A 17,991-nucleotide genomic window follows, 5' to 3' on the forward strand; every position below is an offset into this window, starting at 1 on the left:
CTGATTTCCTTCATGGCTGTCATCCACCAAAGGGGGCTGCCCATCTCCTAAGCTGTGGCTTGAGAAGCACCTCTTCTCTCTCATGGGCCCAGCCTGCAGGTATAACAGTGATAGAAAACAGAGGCCCGTGGATGTCCTGTGCCCTTGGAGCCGGCCCTTTAGCAGCTGCAATGTCCAGGGCTGGTTACCCGGTTACCACACGTGTCCATGCTGGAATGTCAGACGTGTGACTATGCAAAGCAAGAGTAGTCCCTCACAGATGACTTCTAAAAAAGATCTCCACTCTCCAGCACTAACGGGAAAAAGGATCCGATTACAGAGCAATCAGTGAAAGAGCTTCCCATTCTATTCCAGTATAGTAGAATCAGAAAAAAAAAAAAAAGTAGAGGAATGTCAAACTTCTAGAAATGATTAATTTCTTTTTTTTTTTTTAAAGATTTATTTTTATTATTTTTTATTGGAAAGGCGGATATACAGAGAGGAGATACAGAGAGGAAGATCTTCCGTCCGATGATTCACTCCCCAAGTGAGCCGCAACGGGCCGATACTATGCCGATCCGAAGCCAGGAGCCTCTTCCGGGTCTCCCACGCGGGTGCAGGGTCCCAAAGCCTTGGGCCGTCCTCAGCTGCTTTCCCAGGCCACAGGCAGGGAGCTGGAAGGGAAGTGGGGCTGCCGGGATTAGAACCGGCGCCCATATGGGATCCCGGGCGTGCAAGGCGAGGACCTAACCACTTGCGCCACCGCGCCGGGCCCAGAAATGATTAATTTCTAGACTAACGCCCACCCCTTTACTTTCGTAATACAAAGATTATACATCAATATCTCTCCATGTAAAAATTTCATAAACTATAGAAAAGTGTAAGTCTTCCTGAAACACCTTGAGGCAGCGGGTGCTGATATGTTTATTCCCAGACATTTTCATAGACAAGTCACAGGTGTTATAGGAAATACACTGTGTTGAGTATTTTTTTCCATGGGTGACACACTATGCTAAGTACTGTGTTCTAAAATCCCATGTCTTAAAGGCTCTACTTAGAGATCGATTGAGTCTTTCTGAACCACTCTGTGGTATTTCCCAGTAGGGTGAAGCCCGGGCACTGTGGACCCAAAGCAAGCTGAGGGCTTGTAAGTAGGCCACACACGCTTCATTAGTCCCTCCACAAGGAACTACCCTACAAAGGAGCAGCACAGAACCACGAGCGCATATATAACCTCAGTTTCTCATCAACTCTCCTACAATCAAGTTCTTGTCCAGGGCTGCAGTCTCATCTCACGGCTGCAGTGGGAAAATCCCCTCCTCCCATTTTAAACAAGGTTTATCGTTACGTATTTCACAAAAGTGCATTGAGCTTCTACCCTGTGCCCAGACACAACTAGACATAAAGTGATGAACACAACAGAGAAAGCTCAAGTCCCCCTGGAGAGAGAGAGGAACAGGACAGTGATTGGTAGTTCCTGAGCTGTCTTGCAAGTTGACTTGCCTTGGTCTGTGATGGATGGGACGTGCTGAGCACGGGGTGCACAGGAACTGAGGCTGAACTCCTAAGTTTCAAGCTTGGGCAGAATTCGGGAAGAGCTAATGAGCCTGGTGACATGCCGGAATCTCTGGGCCAGGCAGGTGATGTTCAGGAAGTAACTGCAGGTCAAGGTGAGGAGCTCACAGATGACGCCTGAACTGCAGGGAGAGACCCCAAGGAGCCAGTGGAGGGTGGTGACATTTATGGCCCCAGCAGTGAATGTGTGGAAAGAAGGAGGCTTGTGCAACACCGAGAAATACACGCTTCTAAGTGTGGAGGGAAGGAAAAGGAGGCCAAAACAGGAAAAAGGAAAGAGTAGGTTTAGGAACAGGAGGGAGAGGTCGTGCAGACTTTGGAGAAGTGAAAGGAGAGAGCCATGGGCTGTACTGCGATTCAGCCAAGGAGGCAGGATGCCTCCGTGGGTGTGGCAAGAAGTCCAAGGTGGCCATGGCTTCCCACTTACGAAGGACTACACTATTGTAACAAAATGGAAATAATCTGATGGGGGTGGGAGTTTGCCTTCCCAGGCTCACAGCCACTACTGCTCAGTCCTTGCCCTTCCAGGACATCCGAAACCCATGCTGCTTTGTTCTTTCTGTTCTGGAGAACTGAACTGATGCAATCCTCAGGCAGCTGCATCTTTCAGCTCTGCTCCAGGACCTGGGGTCTAGCCTAACCCATATTGCTAAGGAAATCTCTCTCTTCCTCTCTCTCTCTCCTCCACTCCCAACCCCCCCAACCGGAATCACCCCTGCAGTCCCCCCGCATAGCTTGGACCACAGTGGGGAGGCACTCTCTTGGTGTGATGTCCACCCGGGGAGGAAGAGTGGGAGTGCTTCGTCACTGGTGGGGCTTGGTGGTGACCTTGGTGTTGTTGATGCAGTGCTGTTGGAGGGATGCCCGTGGAGAGGAGAATGTAGGCTGGCTGGGAAGTGAAGAATGTGCTGCCAGAAGATTGGGCTCACAGCCAGATACTAATTACTGTGGCCAAGGGATGCTAAGACCCCCCTGTCAGCGTCATCAAGGAAGTGTGGGGGCTGGTGGGAGTGGGGGAGGTGAGGGAACGGGAAAGGTGAGAAGCACTGACAGGTTGGAGAGATCCACTCGTTCCCTGAGGGTCCACCCTCCCTTCAGACCCAAGCTGTCTGGGAGAAATTGTGGCTGTCACCATGGCAACAGCAGCAGCTGATGCATGATGCGCAGTGTCTCTATTAGAGAACCTCGGTCAAGCCTGTGCCAGTATTTTTCCATCTGAATCTCATTTCTTCAGTGAAATGAAAGAGACTGACCGAAGAGGGTGGGAATGGTGTGGTTTGATGTTTGGAGGCTAGAAAGTTCTCGGCGATTCTACTGAGTTTTGGGGGCTGTGCTGATGGGAAGGGCAGCAGACTGTTACATTGCCAAGACAACATTTCAATATTCAAACCACTTCAGAATTCTCTGTCGTTCTGCATGGGCTGCTGAAGCAGCGTGTTCTCTTTCGTGGCTTTGGGCAAAGTACAGGAAGGGCACTACATGCAGGAGACCTTGGCCCATCTCTGAATACATCAGGGGCGGGGTCCCAGCTTGCCGTCTTCCAGCTGCACGGTGGCTTGGGGATAACGGTGTCACCTCATTAGGTAACAGTGTTTTCACCTGGGGCAGGGGGCAATGACACGAGCTTCTGCATAGGTTCTTGAGTGAGCAGAGGTATCTAGAGGGATGCCCCTCCCTGGCTTCCGTCAGGGAGTAAACAGCTGTGCATGTCTCTATGATACCTACAACAGCTCCCGTGACTCTGCCTGCTACTATTGCTACTCCTCCACTGACTACAGCTGCTACTGTTACTCCAGCTCCTCCTCACCGCCCTGCTAGTGCTCCAGGGATAGCACAACTCGGAGGGGACCACATCCTGACTCACCGGTTGCTCCATCCTCTTCCACGAATGGTGAGAGGATGGCTGAATCTGCCGGTGCTTTTGGGAGGAGCTGAGGTCACAGATGGGGAAGATCCAGATTCCATCTTTAGGAATGTAGTGTTATACAAAGGCATGGCTTCACTGACAGCTAGAGAAGTTCGTCAGAGCTGTAGGGTGGGGGTCAGTGCAATGGCTAAACTGACTAATCCTCTGTCTGCAAGCACTGGCATCCCATATGGGTGCCAGTTCATGTCCTGGCCGCTCCACTTTCCATCCAGCTCCCTGCTTATGGTCTGGGCAAACAGTGGAGGATAGCCCAAAGTATTGGGACCCTGTACCTGTGTGGGAGACCAGGAAGAAACTCCCGGCTCCTAGCTTCGAATGGGCTCAGCTCCAGCCATTGTAGCAATTTGGGGAGTGAATCAGTGGATGGAAGAGCTTTCTCTATGTCTCTCTTTCTCTGTGTTAATCTGCTTTCCTAAGTAAGTTTATGGGGTTAGTGTTTGACCTGGAGATGAGATGTCAGTTAAGATGTCCTGGAAACATCCCATGATGGAGAACCTGTGTTTGAGTCCCCCGCCATTCCTGAATCCAGCTTCCTGCTAATGTGCGCCCTGGACGGCAGTAGGTAATGAAGGCTTAGGTACTTGGTCCTGCCACTCACCTGGATGGGATTCCTGGCTCCTGACTGTGTGCTGGCCCAGCCTCACCATGGCAAGCATTTTGGCAATGACCTGGTCCAGAGAGTAAATCTCTCTCTCTTCCTCAAATAAATACATTTAAAAATTATTTCTAAAGTTAATTTTGATGCTGCAATTTTTTTTGAAGTCCACTCCTGCAAGTGCCGGAAAACACTGAAGGGGGATTTTGTTCCCCTGTGATTCAGTGCTCTCTATCGCCCCATGTGTCACACTTGAAGACACGTTGACTTTCACTAAGACTTCAGCAGTGGGGGCAGGTAGACAAGAAGCAGATTCTAGAGTAATCTGCTTCTCAGCTGGGAAGACAGGAAAGGGAAGACAGGAAAGGGAAGACAGGGAAAGACAGGAAAGATTGCAGGCGGCAGGTACAGTCTTGGTGACAAAAGAGAAGGCATTTGGGCGGCATTCAGGCCACTTCGGGATGTTCAGTTAAAGGCTGGCGTTGTGGCGTAGCGATGTCAGCACACCACATCTGGAGCAACAGTTTGAGTCCTGGCTGCTCTACTTCCCATCCAGCTCCCTGCTAATTGCACCTGTAAAGGGAGCACATGATGGGCCAATTACTTGGGTCCCTGCCACCCAAGTAGGAGACCTGGATAGAGTTCCTTTGCTCCTGGCCTCAGCCTGGCCCAGCCTTGGCTGCCATGGCCATTTGAGGAGTGAAAGTAGTAAATGGGAAGAGTCAGTCTTTCTGTAACTCTGCCTTTCAAATGAATAAATAAAAAGCTTTTTTTAAAAAAAGTGCAGAAGAAGGGAGGATGGGTGGTTCCAAGAGGCTATAGTTGTTTCCATGGTGTTTAGAGCCACGTGCATGAGGCCCAGGCAGCCCTCTGCTGCACAAGGTGCTGAAGTCCTGGCAACATCAACAGAGCCACCTGCCCAGCTTGCAGCTAGCCACACATCCAAGTAAGCAAGCATGGAAGGAAACCAGAAAAAACCACTCTGCTGGCTCCTAGACCTGTGAGTGACCAAGTGTGGTGTTATTTGAAGCCATGAAGCCATGAAAACCAACCCAACCAGCTGAAATTCCAAGGTGCACCTACGCGTACATGCCAGAGTTGGTGTCGATGCCAGGCCTCCTCTCCTCTCTGCCTTGCCTGCTATGTCTCAGGAACACTCAGGCAGGTGCCCGTGGGTGTATGCTGTCTTTTCAGTTCATCCCTGGGATGGAACTTTGTACTGCAAGAGCGCCACACATAGCTGTGCCCCCCACCCCATGTCCGGGCTCCTCGCAGGGTTTCAGTAGCTTCAGAAGCAACGAAAGAAGGGGTTCTATGGCAACTTTGCCACAGGCGGCCCCTCCCAACACCCTTCAAAGGCAGTGCTTCTCTTCCGGAGGCAATGTTGGCCTGCTGGCACAAAAGGTGTGGGTAGAGACAGTGGCCCATAGTGGCCAGAGGCCCAGAGACTGTAAAAGCAATGTCCTGTAACACACACACGCATACACACACACACGCACACGCACACACACACCTCCGCCCCCCCCCTGCGCCCCACACACACACAGCTGCAGTCTGCACCCAGCCCCTGCCCTAGGCACCTCTTCCCTTTGCTGTTAGTAGCATCCTCTCAACTCTAATACCCACAAAGTAACTTGTCTGAATTCTCTGAGCCTTCCAAGCAAGTCATCCCATATGGGGCGGGGGGAATCTCTGGACCCTCTCAGTGATTCTTCCCACTTCCTTCTCTTATTTCACTTCCCTAGGAGCCAATTAAGATCACCCTCAGTTGTTGCTTGTTCTGACCATATTCAAATCATTGGTGGTCTTACACCATTTTCTAAGCAGTATACACACACACACACACACACACACACACACACATTTTCACAAGTGTCAACCTTTTGTCAGAACCGAGAGATCTTTCATTTTCTGGTTTAGTTCATTCCCCCAAATAACTGCAACTGAAGCAAGGAGCCTGCAATTCCATCTGAATCTCCTGTGTGAGTAAGAGAGTCCAAAGCATCTGGGCCATCTAAGGCTGCTTTCCTAGAAAAATCAGCAAGGAGCTGAATCAGAAGCAGCATCAGGTGAGACTTCAATTAGAGTTCTGAAATGGGATGCTGGCATTGCTATCCGTGGTGTAACATGCTGCGCCACAATGCTGGCAAATCCAGGCATTCATTGTGCACATGACAAGGCCAATGAACGCAGAATGAAAAAACGATTGGCAGCTTCCCCAGTCATATTTGGTCCTTGCGAATAAGGCGAAGGCCCTATAGCCATTTTCTCCCACTGCCGATGACTTTGTATGAATGCAGCTTGATTTTCTCAACCAGTTCTTTCTGATTGGATATTTGGGTTGTTTCCAACATGTCTGCTCTTCCAAATAAAGCACCAATAAAGATTCCTGCAGAGTAATCATCAGGCTCTTCTATAATTATTATCTTGAGATAGATTTCTACACATGGAGCTTCCAAATTAAAGGGTACAAATGTTTTTAAGATCTAGGATGGATTATACCTTTTGGGGATTGCATCAATTAAAAATTCTTTCAGTTCTGTACAAACACAATCCCTTCCCTGATTCAACAGCACACTGGGCATTAATCACTTGTTCCAATAATTAATTAATTGCTGCATCAATAAGAGACACATTATAATGCATTTATACTAGAGAACATTACACTATGAAGAGTAAGTGAAAATTCTCGGCGCTCCTGCTACTGTAGAGACTATGCCTTGGCCTCGGTGCCAGTGCCCCACAGAGTTGCTGGTTTGAGAATTGGTGGCTTCTCTCTCTATCCAGCTGCCTGCTGATAAAAGCGGCAGAGGATGGCCTCAAGGCCATGCACCCCTGCATCTATGTTGGAGACTCAGAAAAAGCTAGAAAGCTCCTGACTCCTGGTTCTGAACAGGGTCAGCTCCGGCCATTGTGACTGTTTGAGGAATGAAGCATTGGATGGAAGATCTCTCTCTCTCTCTCTCCTTGTCTCTCTGTTTTTCAAATAAAGATAAAATCTTTTTTTAAAAAAATAATTATTTATTTTTATTGGAAATCAGTGTTACAGAGGAGGAAATCCACTGGTTTACTCTCCCAGTGGTCACAATAGTCGGAGCTGAGCTGATCTGAAGCCAGAAGCCAGGAGCTTCTTCTGGGTCTCCCTCTCAGGTGCAGGGTCCCAAGGCTTTGGGTTGTCCTCTACTGCTTTCCCAAGCCAGAAGCAGGGAGCTGGATGGGAAGTGAGGCAGCCGGGACACAAATTGGCACCCAAATGGGATCCCGGGGCATGGAAGGCAAGGACTTTAGCCATTAGACTATCACATTGGGCTCTAAAATAAATCTTAAAAAAAATAATAAAGAAAACTTCCAAATTGGAAAGGTGGAGAGAAGCAGAAGGATAGACTTTTCTTATCCCAGTATAATGAAATGAATGAATGAATGAGTAAAATTTAGATTAAAAAATAGAAAAGTGCCATGAATGTTTATGAGCCTGGGTCATGGTGTTCAACAGCAGGAATATGATACAGGAACTTCAAGCAATCAACAGGTGGCATTTATACCAAAGCACAAAGCATAGTAAGGAACTGGAGGTAGGTAGGGAAGGGCACAGATTCTGAATAGTTAGCAATATCCCTTAATCAGAGAAGCTTCAGGCTGATGTCCCTAGGAAAGTAGTAGCAGGTGGCCCAGGTCCTTGGGTCCCTGCCCTCAAGTGGGAGACCACAAACACCCTCCTAGTTCCCACCTTGGACCAGCTCAGCTCTGACTGCTCCAGTCATTTGGATTGGTTTGAAGTTTTTGCTTTCTGCCTCTTCCTCTCTCCCTCTGTAACTCTGTCAAGTCAAACAAATCATGAGAGAAGCCAGTTGAGAGTTGCAGCCAACATCTTTTTCTACCAGAGGCCTGGAAAGACAACCAGAGCTTGTTGCTACTCTCCCGGAAGGCAGCATAGCCCTAGATGTGTCTTAACCACCTTGCTTTCACCATCTCCTGCCACATAAGAGAGGGGCCAAAGAGGCTACAATGAAGAGGGCCAATCAGATGGCAGTCTACTGCGCAAATGTGTGGCAGGTGGACGCCGGGGATGCCTGTGTCCTTCTCTGCTGTTGTCTGGTACGGAGTGGGAGCAATCAGCTGGGTAGACTGGGTGAACTCTGTGGGAGGGGCAGAAACCAGTCCCAGGCAGCTGCCACTGCTCACAGCCTGGCTGAGTGCCTGGGTCCTTCGCCTCTGGTTTACATTCTCCTGAACGTGAAAGGGACCCAAGAGAAAAGCAGTAAGCAAACCCATGTGTTTTGATTTGGGTGATCAGCAGTTTTTATCTGTCCATGAGGAATCTTGAAGCAAAGGCTTACGATACTGCAGGGGTAGGGAATGTTCTGCTTATGGGCCATGTAAGGCTTGTGAAATCATTCCGTCTGGCCCTGCCAAGGCAGCTCTGGGAGGGACTGGAAATCCTACAAATTTATACAGGCTTGACGCAAGTTGATAATTTTGTGTGGCCAGCAAGTGATGTTGTGAATACTCAAAAGGCCCTTGGTAGACAAGAGGTTCGCCAACCCTGATGGGGATGAAGTCACGGGCAGGTGTTTAGCACATCAGTGAAGAGACTATCTGGTACCCGCCTGCCTGAGTTTGATTCCCGGCTCTGCTTCTGAGTCCAGCTTCCTGCTAATATGCACCCTGGGAGACAGCAGGTGATGGGTTCAAGTACTGCCACCAACATGAAAGACCTGGATGGATCTTCAGGCTCCTGGCTTCAGCCTGGTCCAGCCCGGGGTTGTTGTGGACATGAGACCAAGTGGATGGAAGATTGCTATCTTTATTTTTTTCCCTTTCAAATAAATAAAAATGTAAAAAAAGAAAAAAGAATTGTCCTAAATGTATAAAGCTAAATTTGATCAGAAATACATAGCTACAAAATAAGGGGGAGTAAATAAACCTGGGGCTGGTGCCAAACACAGAAGGCACAAAACATATGAAAAACATAACGTACGATGAGATAGCTAGGACCAAATGATATGGGTATGTCACTAAATACATATGGATTTTGTTTTTAAAAGAAGCAATGTAAAGAAAAAGACTTTTAGAAGGAGTCAAGAAAAGTCTGATTTTTGAGGACCAGTGCTGTGACATTCAGATTACGCTGCCTGCTCTATCAGCATCCTGTACGGATGCTGGTTCAAGTCCCGGCTCCTCCGCTCCGAGGCAACTCCCTGCTGATGTGCCTGGGAAGGCATCAGAAGATGACCCAAGTGCTTGGTCCCTGCACCCACGTGGGAGATACTGAATGCAGTTCTGGACCCCTGGCTTCTGCCTGGCCCAGATGTGGTCATTGCAACCATTTGGGTGTGAACCAGTGCATGGAAGATCTCTCTTTCTCTACATCTGACAAAAAATAAAAAAGAAATTGCCACTGCCTTGAAAAAAATGAATGAGCACACATCAGAACATCTGTCATACTGCTAAGCTGTGTTCTTAAAAGGAAAACACACAGGGTCCTGCACGGTGGCCTAATGGCTAAAGTCCTCAACTTGAAAGCACCGGCATCCCACATGAATGCCAGTTGTAATCCCGGCGGCCCCACTTCCCATCCAGCTCCCTGCTTGTGGTCTGGGAAAGCAGTTGAGGACGGCCCAAAGCCTTGGAACACTGCACCTGTATGGGAGACCTGGAAGAGGCTCCTGGTTCCTGGTTTTGGATCGGTTCAGCTCCGGCTGTTGCAGCCACTTGGGGAATGAGTCATTGGATGGAAGATCTTCCTCTCTGTCTTTCCTCTTCTCTGTATATTTGCCTTTGCAATAAAAACAAATAAATCTTTTAAAAATATATATATTAGCAATATGGAGGTGAAATAACAACAGAGGACATGAAAGGAACACTTTGCAAATGTTTATGCAATTAAATTTAAAAGCTCAATGAAATAGGTGATTTTTCTAGAAAATACAAAGAACTATACCAAAATAAGCTGTTTTAGAAATAGTCAATTAAAAAGCAAGCAGAAACAAAATTTAGAAGGTCAACCAGTTCCTCAGCAAACACTCACCACATCCACAAGGCTTCTTGGAGAAATTTTTCCAAATAATCAAGGAATTAATAGTTACTCTCTTTCTAAATTGTATCATATAATAGAGAAGTAGAAGGTATTTCTTTGTTTTCCATGGGGTTGCCCAAGTCTTTTCCTTTCTGCGCTACTAGGTCTCATCAGTCATCATGTTTCGTCCTTCGGAGGCGAGTGCTGCCATGTTTACTCTCTCCTGCCATTTGCAGTGTGAATCATGCTGTCTTGGTTGGTATTCCTCTACTTGTTCTAGATCTGTTCATTTCAGTTTTATCCGTGGACACACACACCTTCAAGTTTTGACAGTTCAGAGTTCCCCTAACCCCTCTCAGGACAAGGCTGGCTGCATTCCCCGGGAAGTGGAAGGTGAGTTCAGTTTAGAAGATGACCCAAAGCCAGTGTTCCCAGGGTGCATGAAAACAAAGTTCCAGGAGATTCTAGAACCTGTCCTCTCGCTGAATCGTCTTCCTTGCCAAATTGTGTTACTTCATGCAAGTTGGGTAGGCCAAGGATAATGTTGCCTTTGGGAGGTTTAACTGAATCAACCCGTGTGCAGTAGACCAACTGTCTACAGGGGAGAGGAGGACTGGCCTGGCTTACGAATTCCTAGCTGCGTCTCCCTAACGCAAGGCGAGGCAATCTGAGGATCCTTAACTTATTTATTTATTGCTTAATTTCTTTTACTGTTTCCTCTCTTTCCGGAGAAGAGCTATGCTGTTTAGATCTCTCTCCGCTGTCTCTTCTTTCATCTATCCATCCGTCTACTCATCTGTGACAAAGAAGGCAAAAACAAAGGCCAGTGGGTGGACAGGAAGAACTATAAGAACATAAGGTGTACTAGAAATGGTGGATCACTAAGTGGAATGCCTGTTGATACTTTTTAACAGCAGCTCACAGTTCACCACCTGGGCATTAGCTAAACACTTGGGTAGAAAAGTCTTGTGAATTTGACCACCATTTCGCATTTGCCAGTGTACAGACAGACCATCCCATAATTTAGACGTCTTCTTTTTAGAGAATTACGTCTGTGGTATAGTATGCCATGCAATACTACTTATTCAACCACTGTCTAATCTCCAATGTAGTTAATTCTATTTAATTGGTTTCTTTGTTCATTTTGCCACTTGTCTCAAGACTTCCCTTCTCTTATGGTCTTATTTCTAAATTAATTGTAATTAGATGAGTAATACATAAGCAGATTTTTCTTACTAAAATAACTTAATCTAAGTTTTTTTCTCTCTGTCCACAGTGGCTCAGGGATAGCCATTGTCTTTCTGTCAATTTATTCATCATCAACTTAAAAATATATTTTAAAAATATATTTTATTCTTTTAAAGGCAGTATTACAGGCTTAGGTGCGGTAGCCTAGTGGCCAAAGTCCTCAACTTGCACGTGCCAGGATCCCATATGGGCACTGGTTCATTGGTTCATGTCCCAGCAGTCCCACTTCCCACCCAGCTCCCTGCTTGTGGCCAAAGAAGCAGCAAAGGATGGCCCAAAGCCTTGGGGCCCTGCACCCATGTGGGAGACCTGCAAGAAGCTCCTGGTTCCTGGTTTCAGACTGGCGCAGCTCTAGCTGTTGTGGCCACTTGCAAAGTGAATCAGTGAACAGAAGATCTTCCTCTCTGTCTCTTCTCTCTGTATAACTGATTTCCCAATAAATAAATCTTTTCTTTAAAGGCAGTATTGCAGAGAAGGAAGGAGAGATTTTTCACCCTCTGGTTCACTACCCAAATAGTTGCAGTGTTTAGGGTTGATTCAGGCTGAAGCCAGGAGCCTCTTCTGGGTCTCTGATGTGGGTGCAGCAACCCAAACACTCAGACCCTCTTCTATTGCTTTCCAAAGGTCCACTAGCAGGAAGCTGTGTCAGCAGTGGAGCAGCAGGGACTTGAACCAATGCCCAAATGGGATGCCAATGTTGTAGTCAGTGGTTTAACCCATGATGCCACAACAGTGGCCACATCATCAACTTTTACAAAGGATTTTAAAACAGTATCACATTGTACAACTTGCTCTTTTTCCTTCGCGCACAGTAGCATGCCTTAAGAGATTTAGTCATATGTCTGTTTTAAACCCTAGATTAGATGCACTGCTATTTCCCCCCATGCCTAGTTGATGGATATGTGGGTTGTGATTCCTGGCTGTTGGAGAGTGTTACAAGAAGCATCCTCCTACACACTGGGACCTTCTTTTGCACATGTGCCGAGTTTCCTTAGAGCAGATATGGCCCTGGATTTGCTTCACATTTCACTGGGGCAGAATTAAGTTCAGGAGATCTATGGTAGAACATGGGGACTTAGTTAAGCACAAGGTAGTGCAGATGTGGATTTTATCAGTAGAGTTCACTTCAGGTGACCTTGTCCCCAAATCCATGTGGAGCATATGAGGGAATGTATATATTAAATAGCTTGGCCTAGCCACTGCACATCACAGGTATATGTCAAAACACGTTGTGCATCATAAATCTATACACATTTCACTTGCCAGTTGAAGAAAGGGGGCGAAAGAACTCCCAGGAGACTGGGAGAAGCCACGGCACAATTTCACAGTGGATTCCAAAGGCAAGGTGCCTTGGCACAGCACATGGGAAGCGCTGTGTGTTTGTGGTGCAAGGTATTTGAAGACAGTAAGGCGTGAAGCATTGAGACACACCCTAAGGTGCACAGTGGTGTTGGTCTGCTTTCCCTCAGGGCCGGCAGCATGGCACAGTAGACGAAACCTCGACTTGGGGTGCCTACGTCCTGTATCGGTGTGCCTGGCGGGGGTCTTGAGGCTTCCAATCCAACTTCCTGCCGATGTGCATGGTGGGAGGCAGCAGGGAGGGAGCTGTCATCCTGCCACTCATGGGGACACTCACTCTGAGTGCCAAGCTGCTGGCTTTGGCCTGGCCCAGCACTGGCTCTTGTGGACATCTGGGGAATGAACCAGCAGATGGAAGATCTCTCTGTGTTTATATCTCTCTGCTTTTCAGATAGATTAAATAACATTAAAGAATTGTTAAACATTTATTTAGAAGGTAGATTTTACAGAGCAAGAAGAAGAAACAGAGAAAGTCTTCCATCTGCTGATTCATGTCCCAGATGGCCACAAACAACCAGAGCTGAGTTGATCCGAAGTCAGGAGCGAGGAACTTCTTCTGGGTCTCCTTCGTGAGTGCAGGGGCCCAAGAACTTGAGCCTTCCTCTGCTGCCCTCCCAGGCCACAAGCAGGGAGCTGGATGGGAAGTGGAGCTGCAGGGGCACGAACTGGCACCATACAGGATTCTGGTGCCACTGGGTGGAGGATTAGTTCTGACTCGCCTCTGCACCTGTTGACCAGGGCCCAGTGCAGTGACCTAGTGGCTAAAGTCCTCATCTTGAATGCATCAGGATCCCATGTGGGCACCAGTTCTAAACCCGGCAGCCCCACTTCCCATCCAGCTCTCTGCTTGTGGCCTGGGAAAGCAGGCGAGGATGGCCCAAAGCCTTGGCACCCTGCACCTGTGTGGGAGACCTGGAGGAAGCTCCTGGCTTCGGATCGGCACAGCACCAACTTTTGCGGTCACTTTGGGAGTGAATGATCGGATGGAAGATCTTCCTCTCTGTCCTCCTCTCTGTATATCTGACTTTGTGACAAAAATAAAATAAAAAACCCTGTTTAAAGAAAAAAAAAAACCCTGTTGAATCAAATAAAAGATGCTGAACATCTCTGTTCATTTGGAAAAGGCAAACCAAAATCAGAAGATACTACTTTGCAACAATTAGGAAAGCTACTAATCAAAAGCAAAGTAAAGCAACTGGCGACAATGATGTGTGTCGTTGAGGCTGTAGACCCACCGGAGCACTGATACCCTTGTGCATCGCTAGCGAAAACGTGCCACTGCACAGTCGCTAAGCAAAATAATGCGTGGTCTTCTCAAAAATAATCAGCAGGAATATCCTGCGACACAGCACTTTTCCCTTCCCGGCATGCAGCGAGCGGAAGCCGAGCCGAGCCCGGAAGAAGTGTCTGCGTACTCCTGCCCTCACATTCCTCACATGAGCCACAAGGCAGAAATCACCTGATGTGCATCAAAACACAGAAGAATGGACCAAGCGTAATGTCCTTACAGGGCACTGTGACCCAGCCTTGAAAGGAAGGACAAGGCTTCGCAAAGGCTTATTTTAAAAAATTTATTTGATGTATTTGAAATGCAGAGAGACTCAGACAAAGACCTCCTCTCTCTGGTTCACTTTCCGAATACCCACAGCAGCCAGCTTGCAGCTGGGAGGCAGGAACTCAGTCTGGGTCTCCCACACGGGTGGAAGGACCTGGGGTCTTCACTGTTGTCTCCCAGGAAACTGGATTGGAAGCAGAAGTGCTCAATTTGAACCAGGTCCACTCTTCAGCATGCAGGTGCCTTAACTAGGAAGTCATAGGCCTGCCTGAAAGGGGGCGGGTGGGGGGGGGGAAATCCTGACACATGTTACAACATAAATGAAGCTTAAAGACGTTGAGTGAAGTCAGCTGGTCATATTGTGTGGTTGGTTGTAGTACAGCATGTTAAGCCGCTGCTTGTGACAGACACAGCATCCCTTATCAGAGTGCTGGTTCAAGTCCCATTGTTGTGTTTCTGATCTACTTTCTTGCTAATGTGCCAGGGAAGGCAGCAGAGGAGGGCTGGGCTCATGTCACCCATGTGGGAGACCCATATGCAGTTCCTGGCTCCTGATCTCGGCCTAGCCCAGCTTTGACGGTTGCCTTCGTCTGGGGAGTGGATCAGTGAAAGCAAGGGGGATCTCGCCTCATATCTGACTCCCTTTTTTATCTCCCTGGTTTTACAACATATAAATCTTTTTTTTAAAAAAAGATTTATTTATTTATTTTTATTGGAAAGATAGATACAGAGAGAGGAGGAGAGACAGAGAGGAAGATCTTCCGTCTGATCATTCACTCCCCAAGTGGCTGCAACGGTTGGAGCTGAACCAATCCAAAACCAGGAGCCAGGAGCTTCCTCCAGGTCTCCCACTTGGGTTGCAGGGTCCCAAGGCTTTGGGCTGTCCTCGACTGCTTTCCCAGGCCACAAGCAGGGAGCTAGATGGGAAGTGGGCCGCCGGGGTTTAGAACCAGTGCCCATATGGGATCCTGGTGCATTCAAGCCGAGGACTTTAGCCACTAGGCCATGCCGCTGAGTCCAATGACGTGGATTCTTACAACGATGCAATTTTAGTTGTGAATATTTTGTTTGAAAATGATGAAGAAAGAGTGTACTCATCTGGTAAACCATTGAAGAATTACCCAGAGAACAAAGGAACATTGCAAGGAGAAATTAATTCAATTTTGGAAAAGTGCAACATTTAACCGAGTCAAGCCTGCCATGAGATCCAATGGAGAGTTAGCTTCAAAACTCTTCCAAATGTAGGGAGGTACATTATCTGTTCACAGCTTTAAAAAAAAATCTGTAGAATAAATCTTTTGAAATTTTTTTAACATCTGACAAAGAGCTTCTGTTTAATATGAAAAAAAAAAGGTTTCTATGATGCCAGATGGTGCTCCGGCTATGTTGAGTAAAAAGTCTGGATTTATTGAAATTTCCAAACAAGAGACTGATGTTTCCAAGCTTCGTTCCACCATACGTTCGGCATTGAAAATATTGGAGCTGCTTTCGGAAGCAGACGCTGCAGATCCAGTTGTTGGGCTGGTTCTCTGTGCAGTGTGAGTCATCACCAGCAAGTGGGCGTTGTCGAAGAAATGGAAGAAGACAGCTAACGTGATGATCTGGAATCTTTGCCATGGTTCACTGGTTGAATTGTAGAAGTTCTCCCAGGATTTACTGTCCTATCAATTTCAGCTTGACATTTTCTAAAAACAAAAGGAACGCTTGGGCTAAAATCCTTGCCTTGCACGCCTGGGATCCCATATAAGTGACAGTTCATGTCCTGGCTGTTCCACTTCCCATCCAGCTCCCTGCATGTGACCTGGGAAAGCAGTGGAGGACGGCCCAAAGCCTTGGGACCATGCACCCATGTGGGAGACCTGGAAGAAGCTCCTGGCTCCTGGCTTTGGATTGGTTTAGCTCCAACCATTGTGGCCATTTGTAAATCAGTGGATGGATCTTTCTGTATCTCCTGTTCTCTGTAACACGGACTTTCCAATAAGAATAAAATAAATCTTAAAAAAACACACACACACACATAAAAGGAATGTTTGCCAAGTATTCAGTGATCAAAGTCATGGGCAGCCAGACTGCTGGGTTCAAGCCCTGCTCCCAGTTCCAGCTTCCTGCTAACACACACACCCCAGCAGGCAGCAGGATGGCTAAGTGGTTGGGTTCCTGCCTCCACATGGGAGATTTGTATGAAGTTCCCAGCTCCTGGCCAAACTCTGAGAAAGCAGAGGAGGATGACCCAAGTCCTTGGGTCGAGACCCAGAAGAAAGTCCTTGCTTCTGGCTTTGGATCAGCTCTGCTCTGGACTTTGTGGTTATCTGAGGGAGTAAACCAGAAGCTAGAACATCTTCTGTCTCTTCCTCTCTATCTCTCCCTCTCTTTGCCTCTATAACTCTACCTTTCAAATAAATAAATACATCATTTAAAAATGCAGGTGTGGGCCCGGCGCAGTGACCTAGCAGCTAAAGCTCTCACCTTGAAAGCGCCGGGATCCCATATGGGCGCCGGTCCTAATCCTGGGAGCCCTACTTCCCATCCAGCTCCCTGCTTGTGCCTGGAAAAGCAGTCGAGGATGGCCCAAATCCTTGGGACCCTGCACCCGAGTGGGAGACCTGGAGGAGGTTCCTGGCTTCAGATTGGTACAGCACTGGCCGTTGCGGTTACTTGGGGAGTGAATCAACATACGGAAGATCTTCCTCTTTATATGTGACTTTGCCACAAAAACAAAATAAATCTTAAAAAAAGAAGCAGATGAATTAACAATAAATATTAACATAGTTGGTCCTTTAGTAACTCTGGGAGAATTTGTTCTAGAATGTCACACCCAGGACTGGGCCAGGTAGAAGCCAGGAGCCTCCCACACAATGGCAGGGATACTGGTGTTTGGGTCGTCACCCAGGGCCTCTCAGTGTGTGCCCCAGCAGTCAGGTGGATTAAAGCAGAGGAGCCTGGTTTGAACCAGACTTGCCCATATGGGATGCGAGTGTCTCAAGCAGAGACTTCACTGCTGTGCCCAATGCTCATTCCTTTCCCAAAATATTTTGAATTTATGTTTGCTTGAAATCACAGATATGGACCTTTGGATATGGGAGACATATAGATCAACTATTGTCAATAAAATGTAACATCTGGAGCTGCTACGATGGCTCAATTGGCTAATCCTCTGCCTGCAGGTGCCACCATCCCATTTGGAGAAAGGCCTCTCTGGCGCCATCAACATCAACTTCCTGCCAATGCCCACTTTGGGAGGCGGCAGTGGTGGCTCCAGAACGCAGATCCCCGGCACCTCTGGCTCCTGGCTTCTTCCTGCTTTCACTGTTGCAAGCCATGACTCCAGGCCCTATTCCATTTCTGATCTTGCTCCTTGCCAACGGTCTGGGACAAGCATAGAGGATGGCCCAAGTGTGTGAACCCCTACAACTTACATGGGGGGTCCAGATGAAGCTCCTGGCTCCTTGCTTTTCCCTGGCCCATCCCTGTTCATTGTGGACATTGGGGAGTGAAGCAAGAGATGGAAGTCACCTCTCTGACTCCCCACTCCACCAGCCATAAATTTGACTTTCCAATAAATAAATCTGTAACCAAAAAACAAAACAAAACAAAACAAAACAAAAAACAAAAAAACACCGTTCTTCTGCATATAACACAGTGACTGATCAAGGCAGTTTTGTTTCACCAATGCTGGACTTACAGACATCGCTTACTGTACGTAGCGAGGGGGACATACGTGGAAGCTGGCATGCTCT

The 17,991-nt window shown here is 47.6% G+C and overlaps 1 protein-coding gene across 1 annotated transcript in view; it reads right to left on the bottom strand.

Moving 5' to 3' along the window:
• The window catches only part of TNRC6A (trinucleotide repeat containing adaptor 6A), a 155,334-nt gene that overhangs the window by 111,615 nt on the left and 25,728 nt on the right, over window positions 1-17,991 (bottom strand). The window lies entirely within an intron of this gene.

Source organism: Ochotona curzoniae, unplaced genomic scaffold, assembly GCF_017591425.1.
Source record: "Ochotona curzoniae isolate NIBS_2020 unplaced genomic scaffold, NIBS_Ocur_1.0 contig_2321, whole genome shotgun sequence".
Lineage (NCBI taxonomy): Eukaryota > Metazoa > Chordata > Mammalia > Lagomorpha > Ochotonidae > Ochotona > Ochotona curzoniae.